Source organism: Ictidomys tridecemlineatus, chromosome 3 (genome assembly GCF_052094955.1).
Source record: "Ictidomys tridecemlineatus isolate mIctTri1 chromosome 3, mIctTri1.hap1, whole genome shotgun sequence".
Taxonomy (NCBI): Eukaryota; Metazoa; Chordata; class Mammalia; order Rodentia; family Sciuridae; genus Ictidomys; species Ictidomys tridecemlineatus.
In genome coordinates this window covers 39,407,258-39,424,204 of record NC_135479.1, presented here as the reverse complement: position 1 = coordinate 39,424,204, position 16,947 = coordinate 39,407,258, and the positions used below count along the sequence as shown (strand labels likewise).

At 44.2% G+C, this 16,947-nt stretch overlaps 2 long non-coding RNA genes across 2 annotated transcripts; both read left to right on the top strand.

Annotated features, from left to right (window-relative positions):
• The first annotated feature begins 338 nt into the window (after positions 1-338).
• Positions 339-9,072, top strand: LOC144375798 (uncharacterized). The gene is made up of 3 exons (XR_013435672.1): positions 339-687; positions 5,747-5,831; positions 8,867-9,072. It is a non-coding gene; the product is annotated as an uncharacterized LOC144375798 (long non-coding RNA).
• Positions 9,073-10,736: 1,664 nt separating this feature from the next.
• LOC144375799 (uncharacterized) lies at positions 10,737-13,432 on the top strand. The gene is made up of 2 exons (XR_013435673.1): positions 10,737-11,201; positions 13,234-13,432. It is a non-coding gene; the product is annotated as an uncharacterized LOC144375799 (long non-coding RNA).
• Positions 13,433-16,947: the final 3,515 nt, after the last annotated feature.

Sequence of the window (16,947 nt, the reverse complement as noted above, 5' to 3'; positions counted from 1 at the left end):
TTCCATGGAATGAAATGAGTTAGAGGAGGTCTTCAGGTATAGATACATTGGGTGAGCTTGGAAAATTATTTTAGAACACAGAATGCATTTTCTTTTTTTGTTTTTTTAAAGAGAGAGTGAGAGAGGAGAGACAGAGAGAATTTTTAATGTTTTATTTTTCAGTTCTCGGCGGACACAACATCTTTGTTGGTATGTGGTGCTGAGGATCGAACTCGGGCCGCACGCATGCCAGGTGAGCGCGCTACCGCTTGAGCCACATCCCCAGCCCCAGAATGCATTTTCCCAATGAAAAATTATTTAAGGCCCTTCTAAGGCATCTGCTTTTCTCCAGTCCTGTGTTTCCATTAGGACCATCTTCTATTGCAAAATCTACATGGAAATCTAGAGGCCTCCCAGGACCTGGCTGGGCTTCAGCTCTGTGGCTGAATTTGAGATGAGTAAACTAGATGAAGGACCTTACTCAAGGTCTGCTTCAGCTGCCAGCAACCCATACTTGCCAAAAGAGAGGGAAGTTGGTGGCTTGATCACCTTCAAGGGAGCTACTCTGCAGTGGGAACTTTGGCACAGGCAGAGCTATCGGAGTTGCAGCCTGACTGCCATTAGCAGCTTCTCCCCTTCAGAAGACACCTGTCTGTGTCTCAGTGTCCTCATTTTTGGAACGAGAGCTCTGGGCTAGACCCTTTCAAGGTAGGTCTGTCCTGTGTTTGAGTCATTGTGTGGGTGGGTGGGTAGTCAAGCAAGCAATTACATAGAGTATGCTTGCATTTCTAAGTGTTCTTATTGGTATGCCCTGAAATAAATAGAACTACATTTAAAAAAGAAAAATAAAAAAAAAAATAGTTCTCAAGATTGGTGTACTTTGGAGCAAGCTGGGAACACTGCCCCGCCCAAAAACAAAAACAAAAACAAAAAAACCCCCCACACTGGTAAGTGAATGTATGTGTGCTACCTGAGCCCTAGAATTGTTGAAAAGTAGGATGAAATCCCAGCTACCAGGAAAAGAAACATCAAGGCCTGCAGATGATGAGAGGATTGCAGAAATTGTTTGGTGTTAGGAGCTGTGGTAGGATAGGATGTGATTTTCAAATGACCAAAGTAAGAGATTTTTGTTAGAATCATTATCTCATACATATATATCCAAAGTATAAAACATATGCGCAACATATTCAAAGTGTTGTTGTATTCAGTTATAAGCAGAAATTAGTATCAAGTCAAGCATTGAGACTAAGAAGTCTTTTTTATGAACTCAAAATATGTCCAATGAAGCTCACCATTGACTTAAATCAGTGTCAGGATTCCAATTTACTTGTGTATGTTGTTTTGGTTGTACGATATCAAGGAGATTCTGATTCACTTGGCTTAGCAATAATTTTTACTTGTATAATTTTACATTCAGTCTTTTTAAGGCCAGTTTACAGCTATAACGGTATTAAACAATGACACACACACACACACACAGTTCAAATATATGCAGAGATGGCAGAAGACACAGACATTGAGGCTGCATTCAAACAAGGTAAACTTGAGCAGTTTAGCTCATTTATCTCCTTTGTGATAAAATTTGAATAGAAGTATATTTGGATGTGTATACTTTTGTTACCATTTAAAATATACTAAAAAGCCAAATAAACGTTTATATCAGCAATAGTGAGACACAGTGACAATGTGAGCTTCCTAGTGTGATCTCCTGAAAAGTATCGCTTCCCAGCTACAAATACATAAACTGAATCTAATCATGAAGAAACATCAAACAAACCCATGGTAAGGGGCATCCTACAAAACAAGAGATCTGTGTTCTTCAAATAATTCAGTGGCATGAAAGACAAAGAGGCTGAGGAGTTATTCCAGACTAAAGATGACCAAAGAGGGCTGGGGTTGTAGTGCAGTAGCAGAGCGCTTGCCTTGCACATGTGAGGCACTGGGTTCGATCCTCAACACCACATGATCATTATTATCCAAAGTACGGGTATGAAGACATGAATTGGTGTGACTATACGTGTATACAACTAGAGATATGAAAAATCGTGCTCTATATGTGTAATAAAAATTGTAATGCATTCTGCTGTCATATATCAATAAAAATAAATTAAAAAATTAAAAAATAAACAAATAAAATAAAGGCATGCTGTTCATCTACAAGTACAAAAAAATAAAAATTAAAAAAAAAATGACCAAAGAGACATTATGACTAAAGGCAATGTGTGATCCTGGTCTACCCAATGTAAAGAACTTCCAAAGTACACTAAGTTTGAGATTTGTTTCTTTTTGCAATTTCTTTCTTCTTGTGTTAAAGCACAGAAAAATGTCAAGGATATTGTTGGGACAATTGGTGAAATAGATGGTAGAGTCATGCCAATGTTAATTTTCTTGAATTTGATCATTGTGCTGAGTTTCTGAAAGAGAATATCCTTGTTCTTAGAAAACACTTAATGAGGTTTTTAGGAGTAAAACGTGATGTCTCAAACAGGCGAATACAACAACAACAATAATAACAGTAAGAGGAGGAGGAGGAAGAATAAGGAGGATGTGTGGATCTATACAGGTTGATAGATAATCAATGCATAAAGCAAATGCTAACAATTGGTAAAGTCGTTAAATAAATATATGAGCGTTTTGGTGTGTGTGTGTGGGGGGGTACTTGAGCACTATCTTAAAAAACATTTCTGTAAGTTTTAAACTATTTTTAAATGTAAAGTTAAACATCAACTAACAACCTAAATATAACCACCTTCTGAATATTTTTAGTTTATTTAGAAGATATCAAATAACATGTAGGAAACAATAGTCACATCAAGAGTTGGCAGACCTTTTAGAATGAGCCAATACTTGGAAAACCATAGTCCAGGGCATCTGTTAGCTCTGATTGGCATGGATGTGCTTGGAGGTTATAGACAATGAACAGGAAATTCCACTGAACAGTGAAGTGTTTACCTTAGTTGACAAACAAATCCATATCCCCCAGAGAGGGTCCATCCTGTTCTCTGCCTGAAAGTTTCTTCCCTGCCGTGCCATCTCTCACTCTGTGGCCCAGCTAACTGCTGTTCACCCCGCAGCTGTCAACCTCAGCACCCCTTCCTCCAGGAAGGCTTCTCTGATCTCCTGAGTCAGAAGTGGCTGTCCCTCCTTTATGCCTCCCCACCCCCACCCAGTATCCTGAATGTGCTGCCCCTGTTAGAGCACTGGATGCCCCTAAGCCTATTGTCTATCTCATGAGTTTTTAGGGGCCTCCAGGGCTGTTCTGTTTGGGGGTGTGATGCTGATGCTCAGCACCCTGCCTAGGATGTGTGTGAAGCTCTTCATAAATGCTTGCCTGATAAATGAATAGTGAACAGTCTGTGAATCTATAGGTCAGGTGATGTGGGTTTGTAAATCCATCCCCTTGGTAGAATTTCAACATAAAAGTGTTTCATATTATACAATGTTTACCTCATTCTCACCTCCTGCCCCAGAAGCAGATCTCAAGGCTCTGTCTCCTTCTCCCCTGGAGACAGGCCTGTGCACCGTGCATTTGCATTGACCAAAAGCTGCTGTTCCAAAAATCCTTCTATTATGGCCAACCACTGCTGCAAGTCTACTCTGAACTATCAGTGAAAAGTAACTCTGAATGTCCCACGGCGAGTATTTGCTCCCATTCTATTTTCCTAACATGTTTCTAGGCTGCCCCACCATTTTTCCCCCTTTATCAGGGGCTCTGCATCCAAGGAAGTCAACTCCTTCAGCATGAGTCTAGCGAGACTAGCAGGATAGGAAAAGGATAGAAAAAAAATATAGCCACACAGCATATTTCAAGGGCATTTTATAAATTTATTTGAAAAACTCAAATTACTATAGAGCAGGAGTTGTAGGGCAGATTTGCATTGCAAAGTAACTTCATAAGGTACTCACAGCCATATAGGAATGATTTGGGACTCCCTGTCTTAGAGAGAATTCAAAGCCTACTTCCTCCTTTTTATACTGCTAGATTAGAACCAAGACGGACACATCAAAGGTTGCATATCAACTCTCTGTGCTTTCTGAAGCCTAAATTTTTAAAGTACAAGCAGACCAATAATTATTCTTGCCTATCTGTAGGCCCCTTCTCTCTCCCTAGATCCCCACCTGACACTCTATGGGCATTTCATATGGGAAAGATAGTTTTCATGGCTGGGGTCACTGCTTTATGCCACCCAGATGGTTCAGAAAGTGACTTCAAAATTTCATCATTTCACTTCGAGCTATTAAAGACAGAAGGCCAGCTGGTCAATTGCTAAGATTTGGTGCTGAGTTCTAGGGATTTCTCTTCCCCACTACATCGGTGGTCCAATTACTTGTGACAATGTCAAGTGGGGCCAGGGTCTTTCCTTGATTCTTTGGAACAATTGTGATACTCTACTTTTAATGAATCAGACTAAGCCTAGAGGAAGTTGGCAGATGGAGGAGGAGAAAGAGAGAGAAGGAACTGTCTTTATAAGGCTTTCTTGGTAGTAGATGGACAGTAACCAAATGCTCTCAATTTCTGGGTTTCATCCTTTGGTAAAAATGAAAGGACTTTTGTCTCCTGAGATAAATATAATAAGGATATACCCAAAACAGTTTGCATATAGATTGCCTTTTGTCTCCCATTTCTAGAAGTGACCTCTTTATGGACCCCAAGTTAAGAAACCCCAGGCTAAGGAAAAGATCACACCCCAAGTAGTGATCACTGGGAAATGGAGAAGAATGTAAGCAAATTATCACTGTCAGTAGCTTGTGAGACTGTCCCAGTAACTCATCCCTCTGTGTGGGCAGAGGAGCCACACATAAAAGACCACAGCATCAGAGAGGAGAGGCAGGCAGTTTGGAATTGCCTCCAGAATTATTCCTGCTTGTGACAGGTTCTGACTATAACAATTCCAGCAGAATGCATCCTCTTTCCCAACTACAGAAGTGCTTATCACACTGGATTGAACTTGGCTGTCTAGGCCTGTTCCTAAAATGTCCTAGGAAGTACCATGCTCCTTCAGCTGTGCCTGGTGCTCAATAGGTACTTCTTGAATCCAGTTGGTGAATTAATTAGCGTGCTCACTAATTAGTAAATGAATTTGCATAAATATATTACATTTTAAGGGCCACCTGGTCTTTCTGTATGCCCCAAGCAAGACAATCACTAAATCTCAAACTATTCTGGCCAATGGATATAGTCCTAGAGATAGAAAATTTGATGTGGGGCTGGGGTTGTGGCTCAGAGGTAGAGCGATGGCCTTGCACATGCGAGACCTGGGTTCGATTCTCAGCACCACATAAAAATAAATAAGTGAAATAAAGGTATTGTGTCCAACTACAACTAAAAAATAAATATTAAAAAAAAAGAAAATTTGAGAATGTGATAGGAACCCATGAGAGGAAACCCCAAAAGCCAATTTACAAATAATGTATAGATTGATGGTGTTTGAAGGCAAGTTTTTTTTTTCCAAGCTTTAAAGTATCTAAGAATCACTTAGGGATCATGTCAAAATGTGCATTTGGATTCATAGGTCTGGGACCTGAGATTCTATACTCAAGACTTGAAAGTTCTGATTTAGATAATGAGTTGTTCCTACTACCCAACATGAACATCCAATTAAGAGATTGCTCTTTGAGACAAAATGCAGGAGGCAAAGTAAAAAGAAACAAGAAAAGTCAGCACCCTAGATCCTCTCTGGGTAACCCTGGGGCCTCTGTTGCTACCCCATTCATAACTGGGGTGCTAATGTCTTCCTTTCTTCACCCCCCACCTTTCTCCTAAAAGCTCAGAATACAGATTAGAGGAGACATATGCTTGAAGTTGGAAGGAAACCATTCCAGTCCCTTTCTTCCTTCTACCTGACAAAATAGTAAGTAGTTAATACTTTGCTATTGTGGTATATTGTTTTTTTTGTCCATGACTTCCGGCTCATGACTCTCTCCATAAGGCAAACTGCAGATGCTAGAATTTCTCCTCCCCAAAGCAAGTTCTAGAACTCCAATCCTCCCCTGGCCTTCCTATGTTGGGACTGGCCACAAAGAAATTCTTTGATGCACCTCGTCTGATGGTAGATCCTAAGACCCCCATTTCAGAAGGGGTCCTGCCCCTTACAGGGAAGTCAAGAAGGATTTGAACAGACAGGTCTTGCTGGGCTTCCCCTCTCAGTCTATTAGGGATAGATCAGATCCTTCTCTTCCAATCACATTTCCACATGGTTGTCCGTGCTTCATGGTGTCTCTGCAATGAAGTCTTCATTAGAACCCAAACAGATGGGGTTCAGAGATCTTCCAGAGGGCCAAACACGTGGCAGTTCCAGGAGGGTAGCATACAAAGAGGGCATGGAAGCTCTGTATGCCTCACACAAACCTTGCCCTGTGGGTCTCTTGTAATCCCTTTTATCATAATCTGGCGAATATAAGTGTTTGCCTGAGTGCTGTGAGCTGCTCTAGCAATCACTGAATCCAGGGAGGGATCTGTGGGTACTGTGATGTGCCCAAAGAAGCACAGGTAAAACAACCTGGGTTTGCAATGGGCCTGTGACCATGGGGACAATCTCATTGAGTGAACCCTTTAGCCTCTGGGATCTGGTGCTATCTCTGGATAGACAGTGTTAGAATTGAATTAGGGGACAGCTTGCCTCCACTGTAGAATTGCTTGCTTGATGTGTTAGAAGGAACTCCCTACACATCTGGTATCAGAAATGATCTGTGTTGAGTGTAAAATAGAAGAAACTGAGTCTGAGTCTATTTTTCTGTGGCCCCAGAGTACCCACATGTTGGGACTGGCCACAAAGAAATTCTTTGATGCACCTCGTCTGATGGTAGATCCTAAGATCCCCATTTCAGAAGGGGTCCTGCCCCTTACAGGGAAGTCAAGAAGGCACATGTGGGTGCCTAGAGAATGGACCTTCCAGGCAGAGTTTAACATCATATTTCAGGTGACATATTTAATCTGTTCCCTCCAACCCCTTTCCTCCTGTCATTCACCCAGAATTTCTCAGTTTCTCAACCGGCGAGCTGCAGCAGAACCCATACCCCAGAGTTAAGATCATAAGATGAGAGAAAATGAAAACACACACAATGTGACCCATTGACTTTTCCTGATCCACAAGGTTCATTCTTCAGGTTTTCTATAGGTAGAAATAATACGAGCCATACTTGGGTCCCGATTCTGACAACCTGAACCTTAAAGAAATGATACAAGGGGAAAGTTTCAATTATTTAAAAAGTAGAATCAACAAAACCTAGGAGACTTCAAAGGTCATGTAATCCAATATCCCACTCAGTGCCCGAATCCCTTCTTACAGTATACTGTCACATGTGGACCTATCTGGGCCATTTGACTCAAGCCCCTCTTGTGATAGCAGACCCCAAACTACCCTTTTCCATGCAGTCTAAGTCCTGAACCACCGGCCATTGTGCTCCACTTCCCTGTACCAAACAGCTCCCAGCTGCCTCATCTTTTGGTCTTGTTACTCATTGATCCCTCTTTATGAGCTTGGTTTGTCCTCTGGGTCTGACATTCCATCCAGATAAGAGCAGGCTGTAGTGAACTGTAATCAAGTTGGCGAGTCAAAGTCCAGGCCAGATAAAGACAGACCTCCTACTTTTCTGAAGTTGACCTCCCTTTTCGAGTTTTTATCCATAGTAACCTAGCTCTGTCTTCCCTGATCTTTTCTAAGGTCACCTTCTTGATGGCAGTCTGACTGTGCTTGTCTCCTAACAGTGTCACTTTTTTCCTGATGTTCCCATTCTTTCTCAGTTTTTAATCAGCTTTTCTGGACTGAACAGGATTCAGTTCACAGTAGCATCCTTCCTGTCCTCAAGAGGCAGGTGAGGCCTTGGTACCCAAGCATTGAGTACCTACACCAGAGGCATAGAGTGGGATTTGGGGATCTGAACTTTAATAAGCATTGCAAGAGATCCTGCTGCAGGTGATCAGAGGCCTAACTTGGAAAAATGTTGATTGGAGTTTTGGTGTCAGATACTCTGGAGTTCAAGTCCTGTCTCTGCATCTCACCAGTCGTACAACCTTGGGGAAATTGTTGATCTGTATAGGCTTCAGTTTCCTCGATTTTTATAGGCAGATGATAAAAACCCATCTCTGAGATTTAGAACTACAAAATGATGTTCTAGAAAGTGCTTCCTATAATTCAAGGCAGGTTAGTAAGCCCTCATTAATGTGAGCTAGCATTGCTATTAGTATAATTGCTTTCTTTATCTTTAGGATAGGAATTATTATAAGATAACTGTTTATCACACGTCCTTCATAGCTGGCTGAGATTTTTAATTGATGCCTGTGAGTTCTTCTGATCACCCTGTGATTTTCCTCTGCGTGAATTTTGTCATTCCTATTGGTACTTTATTACCATTTCCATGCATAGCCATGGGCCTTGTATTTAGTAGGGAATCAAAATTTGCTGAATATTTTTGAATGAGCGCATGCCATCTGGCCAGGCCCTCTGTGCTCTACTCTCCCTGCAACATCACACATCTGTTCATCTTCCCTCCCCACGTGTTCTCCAAGGATGCTTTGGTCATATAGACCTGGTTGGGTTCCTTCCTGGCCTGACCTGTGCCAGTTCCCCATTTTAGGTGAAGAGTGCCATCCCGTGGGATCTCAATGATGCCTTCTTTGTATTAAAACTTCAGATTCACTTAATCATATAGCATTTGCATTGTGCACATATGGAATGTTAGAAGAGAGAGATAATGAGAGCCAAGGCTGGTGACTTGAGAGTAAGGGTTGGGGTGGTGGGCAAGGCAGGGGGGTGGGGTGGAGAACGTGGCTTTGATGACCCATAGGGAATAGGCAACCACGTTCCCTTGCACAGAAGTGTTCAGTTGAGTTTTTGGTTTTGTTCATTCCGGTGCTCTACAGTTTTGAAAATTTCATTTACTTCAGGACTTGGCAAAGAGTATCAAAAGAATAATTCAGAAGACATTGTCATAATGTTAAGAGACGGTGGAACCTGCTCTGTGGATAAGTTCCGTTTGAAGTCCTCGATCAGTGAATAAGTGCAGGTAACAGCTACACAGAGAACATGCATGGAAATACAGCTGTCCCTTGCTATCTGGAGGGAGGCAATTGGTGTTGATACTGAACCTACAGATGCCCCAGTCCCTTATATAAAATGATACAGTATTTCCAAGTAACCTAGCAATCCTCTCATGTACTTTAAATCATCTCTAGATGACTTATAATACCTAGTATAATAAAAACAAGATGTAAATAGTTCTTACACTGTAATGATTAGGAAACAATGACAAGGAAAGAGGTCTATATTTTCAGCACAGACCTAATTTTTTTTGCATATTTCCAATCTGTGATTGATTGAATCTATGTATATGGAACCTGTGGTTCTGGAAAGTCGACCATACAAGGATCATGGGGTTCCAGTGTTCAGAGTTTGAAGGCAGTAATAAAGCATGGGGTTAGAAGCAAAGGAGTTTTTTTTTGGGGGGGGGTGGAGGCATCTCTGCCATTTATAAGTTGTATGTGACCCTGGGCAAGTCACTTGAGCCCCCTGAGCCTCAGTTTCCTCCTCTGTAGAATGAGAGTAATAGTCAGATTTTACTTCCCAGGGTTGCTCTGGTAATTAAATGTTAAGCACGTAGTATGAAGCCCAGGACGTAGTTATCCCAGGACTGTTGTTGTTGTAGTCAGCTTTTTCATTGCTGTGACCAAAACCCCCAAGAAGAACAACTGAGAGGAGGAGAAGTTCACTTGGGGATCAGGGTTTCAGAGTTCTCAGTCCATAGATGACCCACTCCATGGCTTGAGGTGAGGCAGCACATCTTGGGGGAAGGGCCCAGCAGAGGGACGCTGCTCAGCTCCTGATGGGGTTCAGAAGCAGAGGGTCAGGGAGAAAGGGGTGCAGGGCAGATGCAACCTTCCAGGACATGCCCCCCAGTGACTCACCTCCTCCAGCCATGCCCCAGCTACCCACAGCTCCCACCCAGTCATTCCAATCATGAGGATGGACCGATTCGGTCACAGCTCCTATAATCCAATATTTTTACCTCTGAATATTCTTGCAATGAATAGGAGCTTTGTGGTGAGGGGACACCTCATATCCATAACAATATTGTCCACTGTCCCCTTCCCCTGCGGCTTGGATGCTGTTTATAACCAGTGGTAGGGGAGAGAATGTCTTTCCTATTCTGGTTCCTCTCTGCTTTTGACACCCTCTTTCTCTGGTGTCCTCTTATCTGTTGGTTCATATCAGACTGGTCACTTCCTTGTAGCTGAGCCAACATTCTAATTGCCGAGAGTTCATGGCCGCTCTATCTGAAGTTTCTCAAAGTTCAGCCGTGAAGGTACATTGACTTCCTGGCTTCCCATTCATTCACCGTCACCTGAGTTCCTAATTGCTATTGCCTAACCAGGTGTGTGCTCGCCTCTCAGGAGGTGCATTTCTCTCCCAGGGTAAATATAAATGCATAGAGCATAAGCATAATTTCCAGGATTTTCTTCCCCCCCAGCCCCATATTTTGTAGAGGGAAGTTTCATGGCTCAACGAATCCCAGTCTTCTCAGGCATCAGATCCCTTTGAAATGCTTTAGAAAAATACAGCTTCCAGGTCTCCCTCCTAGTTCTTTTAAATTGAAGTCTTAGTGGCTATGAACCTCTGGAATAAAATAAAAAACTAGGATTAGGTGCATAAATAGTACAATTTCTGAGATGAATCGTTGCCTAGTCAACTGAATGGCCGTTGCATCCAAGTGGTCTCTCTCTTTTTCACATGGGTTAGAGCAGAAGAAAACTTAAGATTTTGAGTTTCCTGCTTCCTGATTCTCTCAGGAATGCTGCAGACCCCACCTACGATGGCTTCAGGATTCTGAGAGGCTTCATCTCCTTCAAGTTCAATCGTGACTGCTCTCACAACAGTGCTTTCCAGCCTTCCGTGTAAAACCCCTCTGGAGTGTGCACTGGCTCCAATCAGTGCCCTGCGCTAGGGGTAGAAGGATTGAGCCTTCAACTTGTACTTCATTTGCTTCAGTGACCTAAGACTCCATGAGAAGGTGGAAGTTTATTTGCTTCAGTGACCTAAGACTCCATGAGAAGGTGGAAGTTTATATTCAAACAGGGGTGAGTCAGAGCAGCCACTGGGAAGAAGAGGTGGCAGAAAAACAGGAAGAGGAACAAGAAGATGCCTATTTAAGTTACATGGGAGGAACAATCCTAAAGCACATGAATTGTGCTCTCTGTGAAGACTCAGAATGGCTGAGAGAACGAGGTATCCCGTTAGTGGCCTTGTGTGTGTTCCTGACTTCCACTTACTCTGATAGGGGAGCCCTCCTTCACACATTGTGTTCCTGGAGAGTTATGTGCAAACCGCTTCTGCAAACTGGATCTGCTAAGGGCTGCTATCTTCTCCCACTTGGCTTTCTTTCTGTTGGCAGCAGCTCTGAACACCTGAGCTCTTAGTGCCTCTCTCTAGCATCTGTCAACAGGCACTCTGTAAGTGGATTCTGAAGGGCCCTCCCTTTTTCCTGGTGGAGAGGGGACGCACCACCTCCTCGGTGCCTCCTAACAGTTGCATGAATCGGTTTTCATCACACGATGCTTTGTGTTTCGAATGCTCCTCAGGTGGTTCGGCACCCTGATTCCTTCTTCCCACCTACGGCACACATGCACATTGTAGAAAAATGATAGGGAGACGTTCAAAAGACGGAAGGAGGAAGTTCTATGAAAGATGAGCTAGAGCTCGATTTTTGAATTTTCCTTCTTCAAGACAAGGAAGTTGTGTTGGGTGCTCCAGGGTGGCCTTGTACCATATTCCTGTAGCATCATCTGGAATGGGTTGCTGGCCTGGGAAAAGGAGGGAGAAAGATTCAGGCAGGATGGGAGAAGGAGAAGGGTGTGTGATACACACAGGAGGGTCTTTCCACCACAGCACTGGTGACATTCGGGGGCCAGATGACTCTTTGTTGTAGGAGATGGTTGTGTGCATCCTGGGGTGTTAAGCAGCATCTATGACCTCTACCCAGTAGATGCCCATAGTGTCTTCCCTCCCAGCAAAGATGTCCACAGACATTGCTAAACATCTCTTGGGGGGCACAGTTGCCTCCGGTTAAAGATCAACACATGCTGTTGAGCTTGCATTGGTCTGGATCTGTCCATGGAAGAACTTGCCTTAACCATTCCTCTGGTGTTTCTTAGATATTCCCTCCTAATAACTAGGCTTTCCTTGGCCTGTCTTTAACTGTGTGGTCCTGGAAGGCCATTCTGCTTCCTCACACCTCCAGTGACTTGGGTCTGTGCCTAGAGTCAGCGTCCCAGGGCCCTGCCAGGATACAACAAGATATTGGTTGGGTAAAATGTATTAAGTGTCGACGTGCAAGCCAGGTCTGCTGCAGGAACTCCAACCAGAGCCATGAGGTCTCTATCATAAGGAAGCTCACCACCCTGCAGCAGGAAGCACTGTTGAGGGAAGGTTTCTAAATTATGAGAACCAGGAGACACATTTTGAATCCCTCTTCAAATCTTTCCTCTCACAAAGAGAAACTGAGGTCAGGGTGAGCATGGGACTCACCTGGTGATGTCCGTGTCCAGGCAGAAATTGGGATTGGAGGGCTGTGTGGATGATAGTCACAGCGGATTCCCTCTGGTACTTTCGCTGTCTCTCTAACTTTAGACAAGAATACTAGTGACCTCGGTGGTGGTGATACCGCCAGAGTGTCAAGGTCCTCTGGGAGGAGGGACTCCATAAGGATGAGTGGGCTACCAATAAGTGGGAGGTGGTTAGAGAAGGAGCCCTAAAGGAGGGATAGGATCCAAAAGGTGAAATTGGGCACCAGCATGGCAGGAGGTGACAGAGAAACAGTGGCAGGGGCTGGGGTTGTAGCTCAAAGAGCAAGGCCCTGAGTTCAATGCCCAGCACTGCAAAAACAACAGCACCAACAACTGTGGCACGAAGTTTGGAAAACAGGGACACCAGGGAAGAGCAGTCCGATGGGTCGGAGAACAAGCTGGCAGAAGGAAGCGATAGGAAGGAAGGGAGGCTGGAAATTGGGGACCGTTAAATTAAAATGCTCACTAATGAGAAATAAAAAGTGTGAAAAAGCATTTTAAGCTTAAACAGTATTTTGTTTCTTTGTCACATCCCCTTCGTTGTCCATTTGGATTGTTTCACATGTGCATGCATCCATAGGAGTAGTGAGTACTGGGTGCTGGGTTAGACCATGAGTGTTAGGCACTGAGTTAGACCATGTATTGTTGACCATGGAGATTCTTCACTTCCCACCCCTGTGTCATTTCTCTCCCAGATCATCCTGGACTTCCATGGGCGCTGCTGAGTCTTGGATGCCCCAAGCTCTCTGGATGATTGGCAGCCGGAATGAGTTAGCCTGGAGCCGTTCAGACCGCCTTTCTATAACCACAGAAGAGGTGTCAACCGCAGATAGATCCTTGGAGCAAACAGAGATCCGCTCAGAAGAGCTTTTGAATAAATGAAATTGCTCTGAATGGCCCTGGTGTTGAAGTGACTTGTTGCAAAAAATTGGATATATTAGAGGGCTGGGTGCCCTAGAAGCACCTGCAGCATCGGGATTTTCGGTGTGACACACCTGTCCTCTGGAGCTTGCATCGCTAGCCTCCAGCTTACAGTGTGAAAAAGATACAACCTGCTTGTTTGTGCTTTGTGTGCGTGTGTGTGCTTCTCTGGTCTGTGGCTGTTTAACTTCCCACACGTGCCTGTCCTCCACTGTGAGCTGACATATTGTCTTCTTGGAGGTCACCCTGTCTCCAACGTCTCTCCCACTCCAGGCTGGGGTGTAGACTGCTGTGCTGGAGTCAACTGCAGTCCATGGGGTGGGGGAGGGGAGAGCTTGGAGGGGTGTGAGATCAGGGAGGGGGTAGTTGGCAAGGGGTGGCATTGCCCAGGCTTGCAGTGTGGAATAGTGAGGATTGCTGTCAGCTCCGACGTTCTCCCTGTACCCTCCCAGACCCTCTCAAGCTTTTTCTCTGGTCACAGTGTTCTCTTTTTTCCCCACACTTGTGTGGAGAGATTGCTGGTGTTTATCTTCTTGGTATCTGGGGTTGAGCCCAGGGGTGCTTTACCACTGAGCCACATCCTCTGCCCTTTTTAGTTTTTATTTAGAGACACAGTCTTTCTAAGTTGCTTAGGGCCTGGCTAAGTTGCTGAGGCTGGCCTTGAACTTGTGCTCCTCCTGCTTCAGCCTCCCGAGCCCCTGGGATTGCAGGCGTGCACCACTGTGCTGGGCTATTGCGGATATTTAGAAAGTCATTGTTTAGACTCCTACAGGCAAGGCAACCTTCTTAAGCATCTCTATCATGATTTGTAGGAATTCAAAAGGAGAGTGCATGGGATCTGTCTGCTCTTTGAATTTATGACTCATAGCATTGACTATCTATGTCGCACTTACCCATCACAGTATGCATGCAGCAATGTATTTGTCAAAAGTATGAGCTGATCAGGGACTCCCATGACTTTCCCAGGCAATAAGAGCAAAGTAGTGAGGGGCAAACGCATGTGTAGTCACTGAAGTAACCCACAGCTACCTTTACCTTATTGGCATAGTGAAAGCACACCCCCAGGTGGAGAGTCACAATGACCATGAGACATGCAACACATAGCATGACATGATAAAGAAGAGCAGAGGCTTGACTCAGTCCCACCTCCACATGTGACATCCAGAGACCATGTTCCTGCCTAGCCTGTACATGCCACAAAAGCTGTACCCCTTTGTTCCTCGCTGGAGTTAGCTTGGGATTCCTGCCCCCCCCCCACCACCACCAAGTATTGTCTCCTTTCTGGCTCAGGCAGAAGCCTTGACTGTGCTTCATTTCTTTCTGGGTCCAATGTCTGTTTAACTCTGGTTCCAAGAACCTGAGATTGGAAACAGTTCCAATTATGATGGTGTGATAATCCCATGAGTTAAGAGAAGAGAGATTAAATGGGCGAAAGGCTTTAGATGTGGGGGGTCTGGACAAGCCTACATAGGTAAGATGAGGGAGATGATGTTAAGAATGGGAAGGGTTCTGGGCTAAGGGAATAGCCTGAGCAAATGCCCTGGGGCCAGCAAGATAGCTGTTGGCATGTTGGAGAAACTAAATGAAAGGCAGGGCATCTGGGCTGTAGCAAGCAAGAGGGAAGTACAATAGGGGATGAGATGGGAGCAAAAGGCCGGGGCCAGATTCTGCAGCAATGGGTTTTTTTTCTCTGAGTGCATAGAGAAGCTGCTAGTGAGTTTCAACCTGGAAACTCACATCTTAGGTATTTTGGTTTGTTTTGTATTTAGTTGAGGCGTAACCCACCGGAAAGTGTTCAGATCTTAAACACACCTCAAGTTTTTAACATATATATACCCAGACAAGGATACAGAATATTTCCATCACGGACTTTGGTTTTAAGACCACTGTTGATGCTGTGTCAAAAACAGATTGAAGAGACTGAGGTAGAAAGATCTCAAGTTGGAGGCCAGCTTTGGCAGTGTAGAGAGACTGCCTTTAAATAGATAGATAGATAGATGATAGATAGATAGATAAATAGATAGATAGATAGATAGATAGATAGATAGATAGATAGGCTGGGTCTATAGTTCAGCAGTTAAGTGTCCCTGGGTTCAATCTCAAGTATGAGGAGGTTGGAGGCAGGATTGAAGACAGGGTGGAAAAGGGAAGATCGGTTATAAATGTTTTGAGTCCATTTGGCAGAGTGATGATAGGCGTGGGATAGCAGTGAGGAGGGAGAGAAGTGAGAGATTTGAAAAGAGTTTTGGAGATGGAGACAATCAGACTTGCCATGAAATGGATATGAGGAAGTGAAGGAAAGAATACTGATCCCTAGGTGTGGAGCCTGTGCCACATGGAATGACAACGGTGCCTTCACAGAGATGGAGCAGCTTAGTGGAGGACGGGTGTTGGGGGTGGGGAAGAGAAATGGAAAAACCCCCCTCTGGACATGCTCATGTTGAAATACCCATGGAAGATGCAAGTGAGATGTCAAATAGGACTGGATTAAAGATACAAATCCCTAAGGCAACAGCATAAAAAGGTGAGAGGGATCAGCAGACATGGGTAAGATTACCTAGGAAAATCAGGAGACAAGGAAAGAGAAAAACATGGGCCTCATGCTTAGATGCAGATAATGGAGGAACCAGCAAAGGAAATGGAGGCAGAGAAATCTAAGACAGAAAGAGTCTGTTGTGCGCAGTCGTGGTGCATGTGCAGGGGCGAGGGGGACAAAGTTAAAATAAAATATTTATGCCCATTGCATCTGGTGATAAGGAGATCAAGGTGACCTTAAGAAGTCACCCCTGTGGAGCAAGGTGGGTATCAGCCAGATCTGACAATAGGAGGTACTTAATGGAGACAGGTTTTGATGGTATTGAAGCAAAAGGAGAAATGTAATACTGAAAGAGAACACACGGTGGCGCATGCCCTGTAATCCCAGCAGCTCAGGAGGCTGAGGCAGGAGGATAGTGAGTTCAAAGCCAGCTCAGAAACTTAGCGAGGCCCTAAGCAACTCAGCGAGACTCTGTCTCTAAATAAAATATAAAAAGGGCTGGGGATGTGTGGCTCAGTGATTAAAACAAAACAATAAAAAACCCAAAACAAACAAAAAACAGACACCGGCTGGTCTGCAGAGAGTCACTTGACATAAAGAGAAATTTTTAAAATGAGAGCTTAGTTGTCTGATAATGGGAATTCTCCAGGATAGAGGGAGATGTCTGGTCCAGAGGAAAGTAGAGAGAGCTTAAGGACCTAGGACCACTAGGAACCCAGGGCAGAAGTGGAAGAGAAGAAGATGGACACAGGCGTTGGTCAGTTGGAGGTTTGGTAATGGGAAGATGAAGAAGTTAGGACCTATTTCTCTTTTCTGTTTTGAATGAAAACTAATGAAAGTGAGGTTGGGGCATGGAGGCCTGAGGATTGGATACGAAGTCGTTGTATAAAGGAGTTGGAGAGTGCGCTCTGGACACATCTGGATAGGTAGCTGACCACGAATGCGTGTCTGT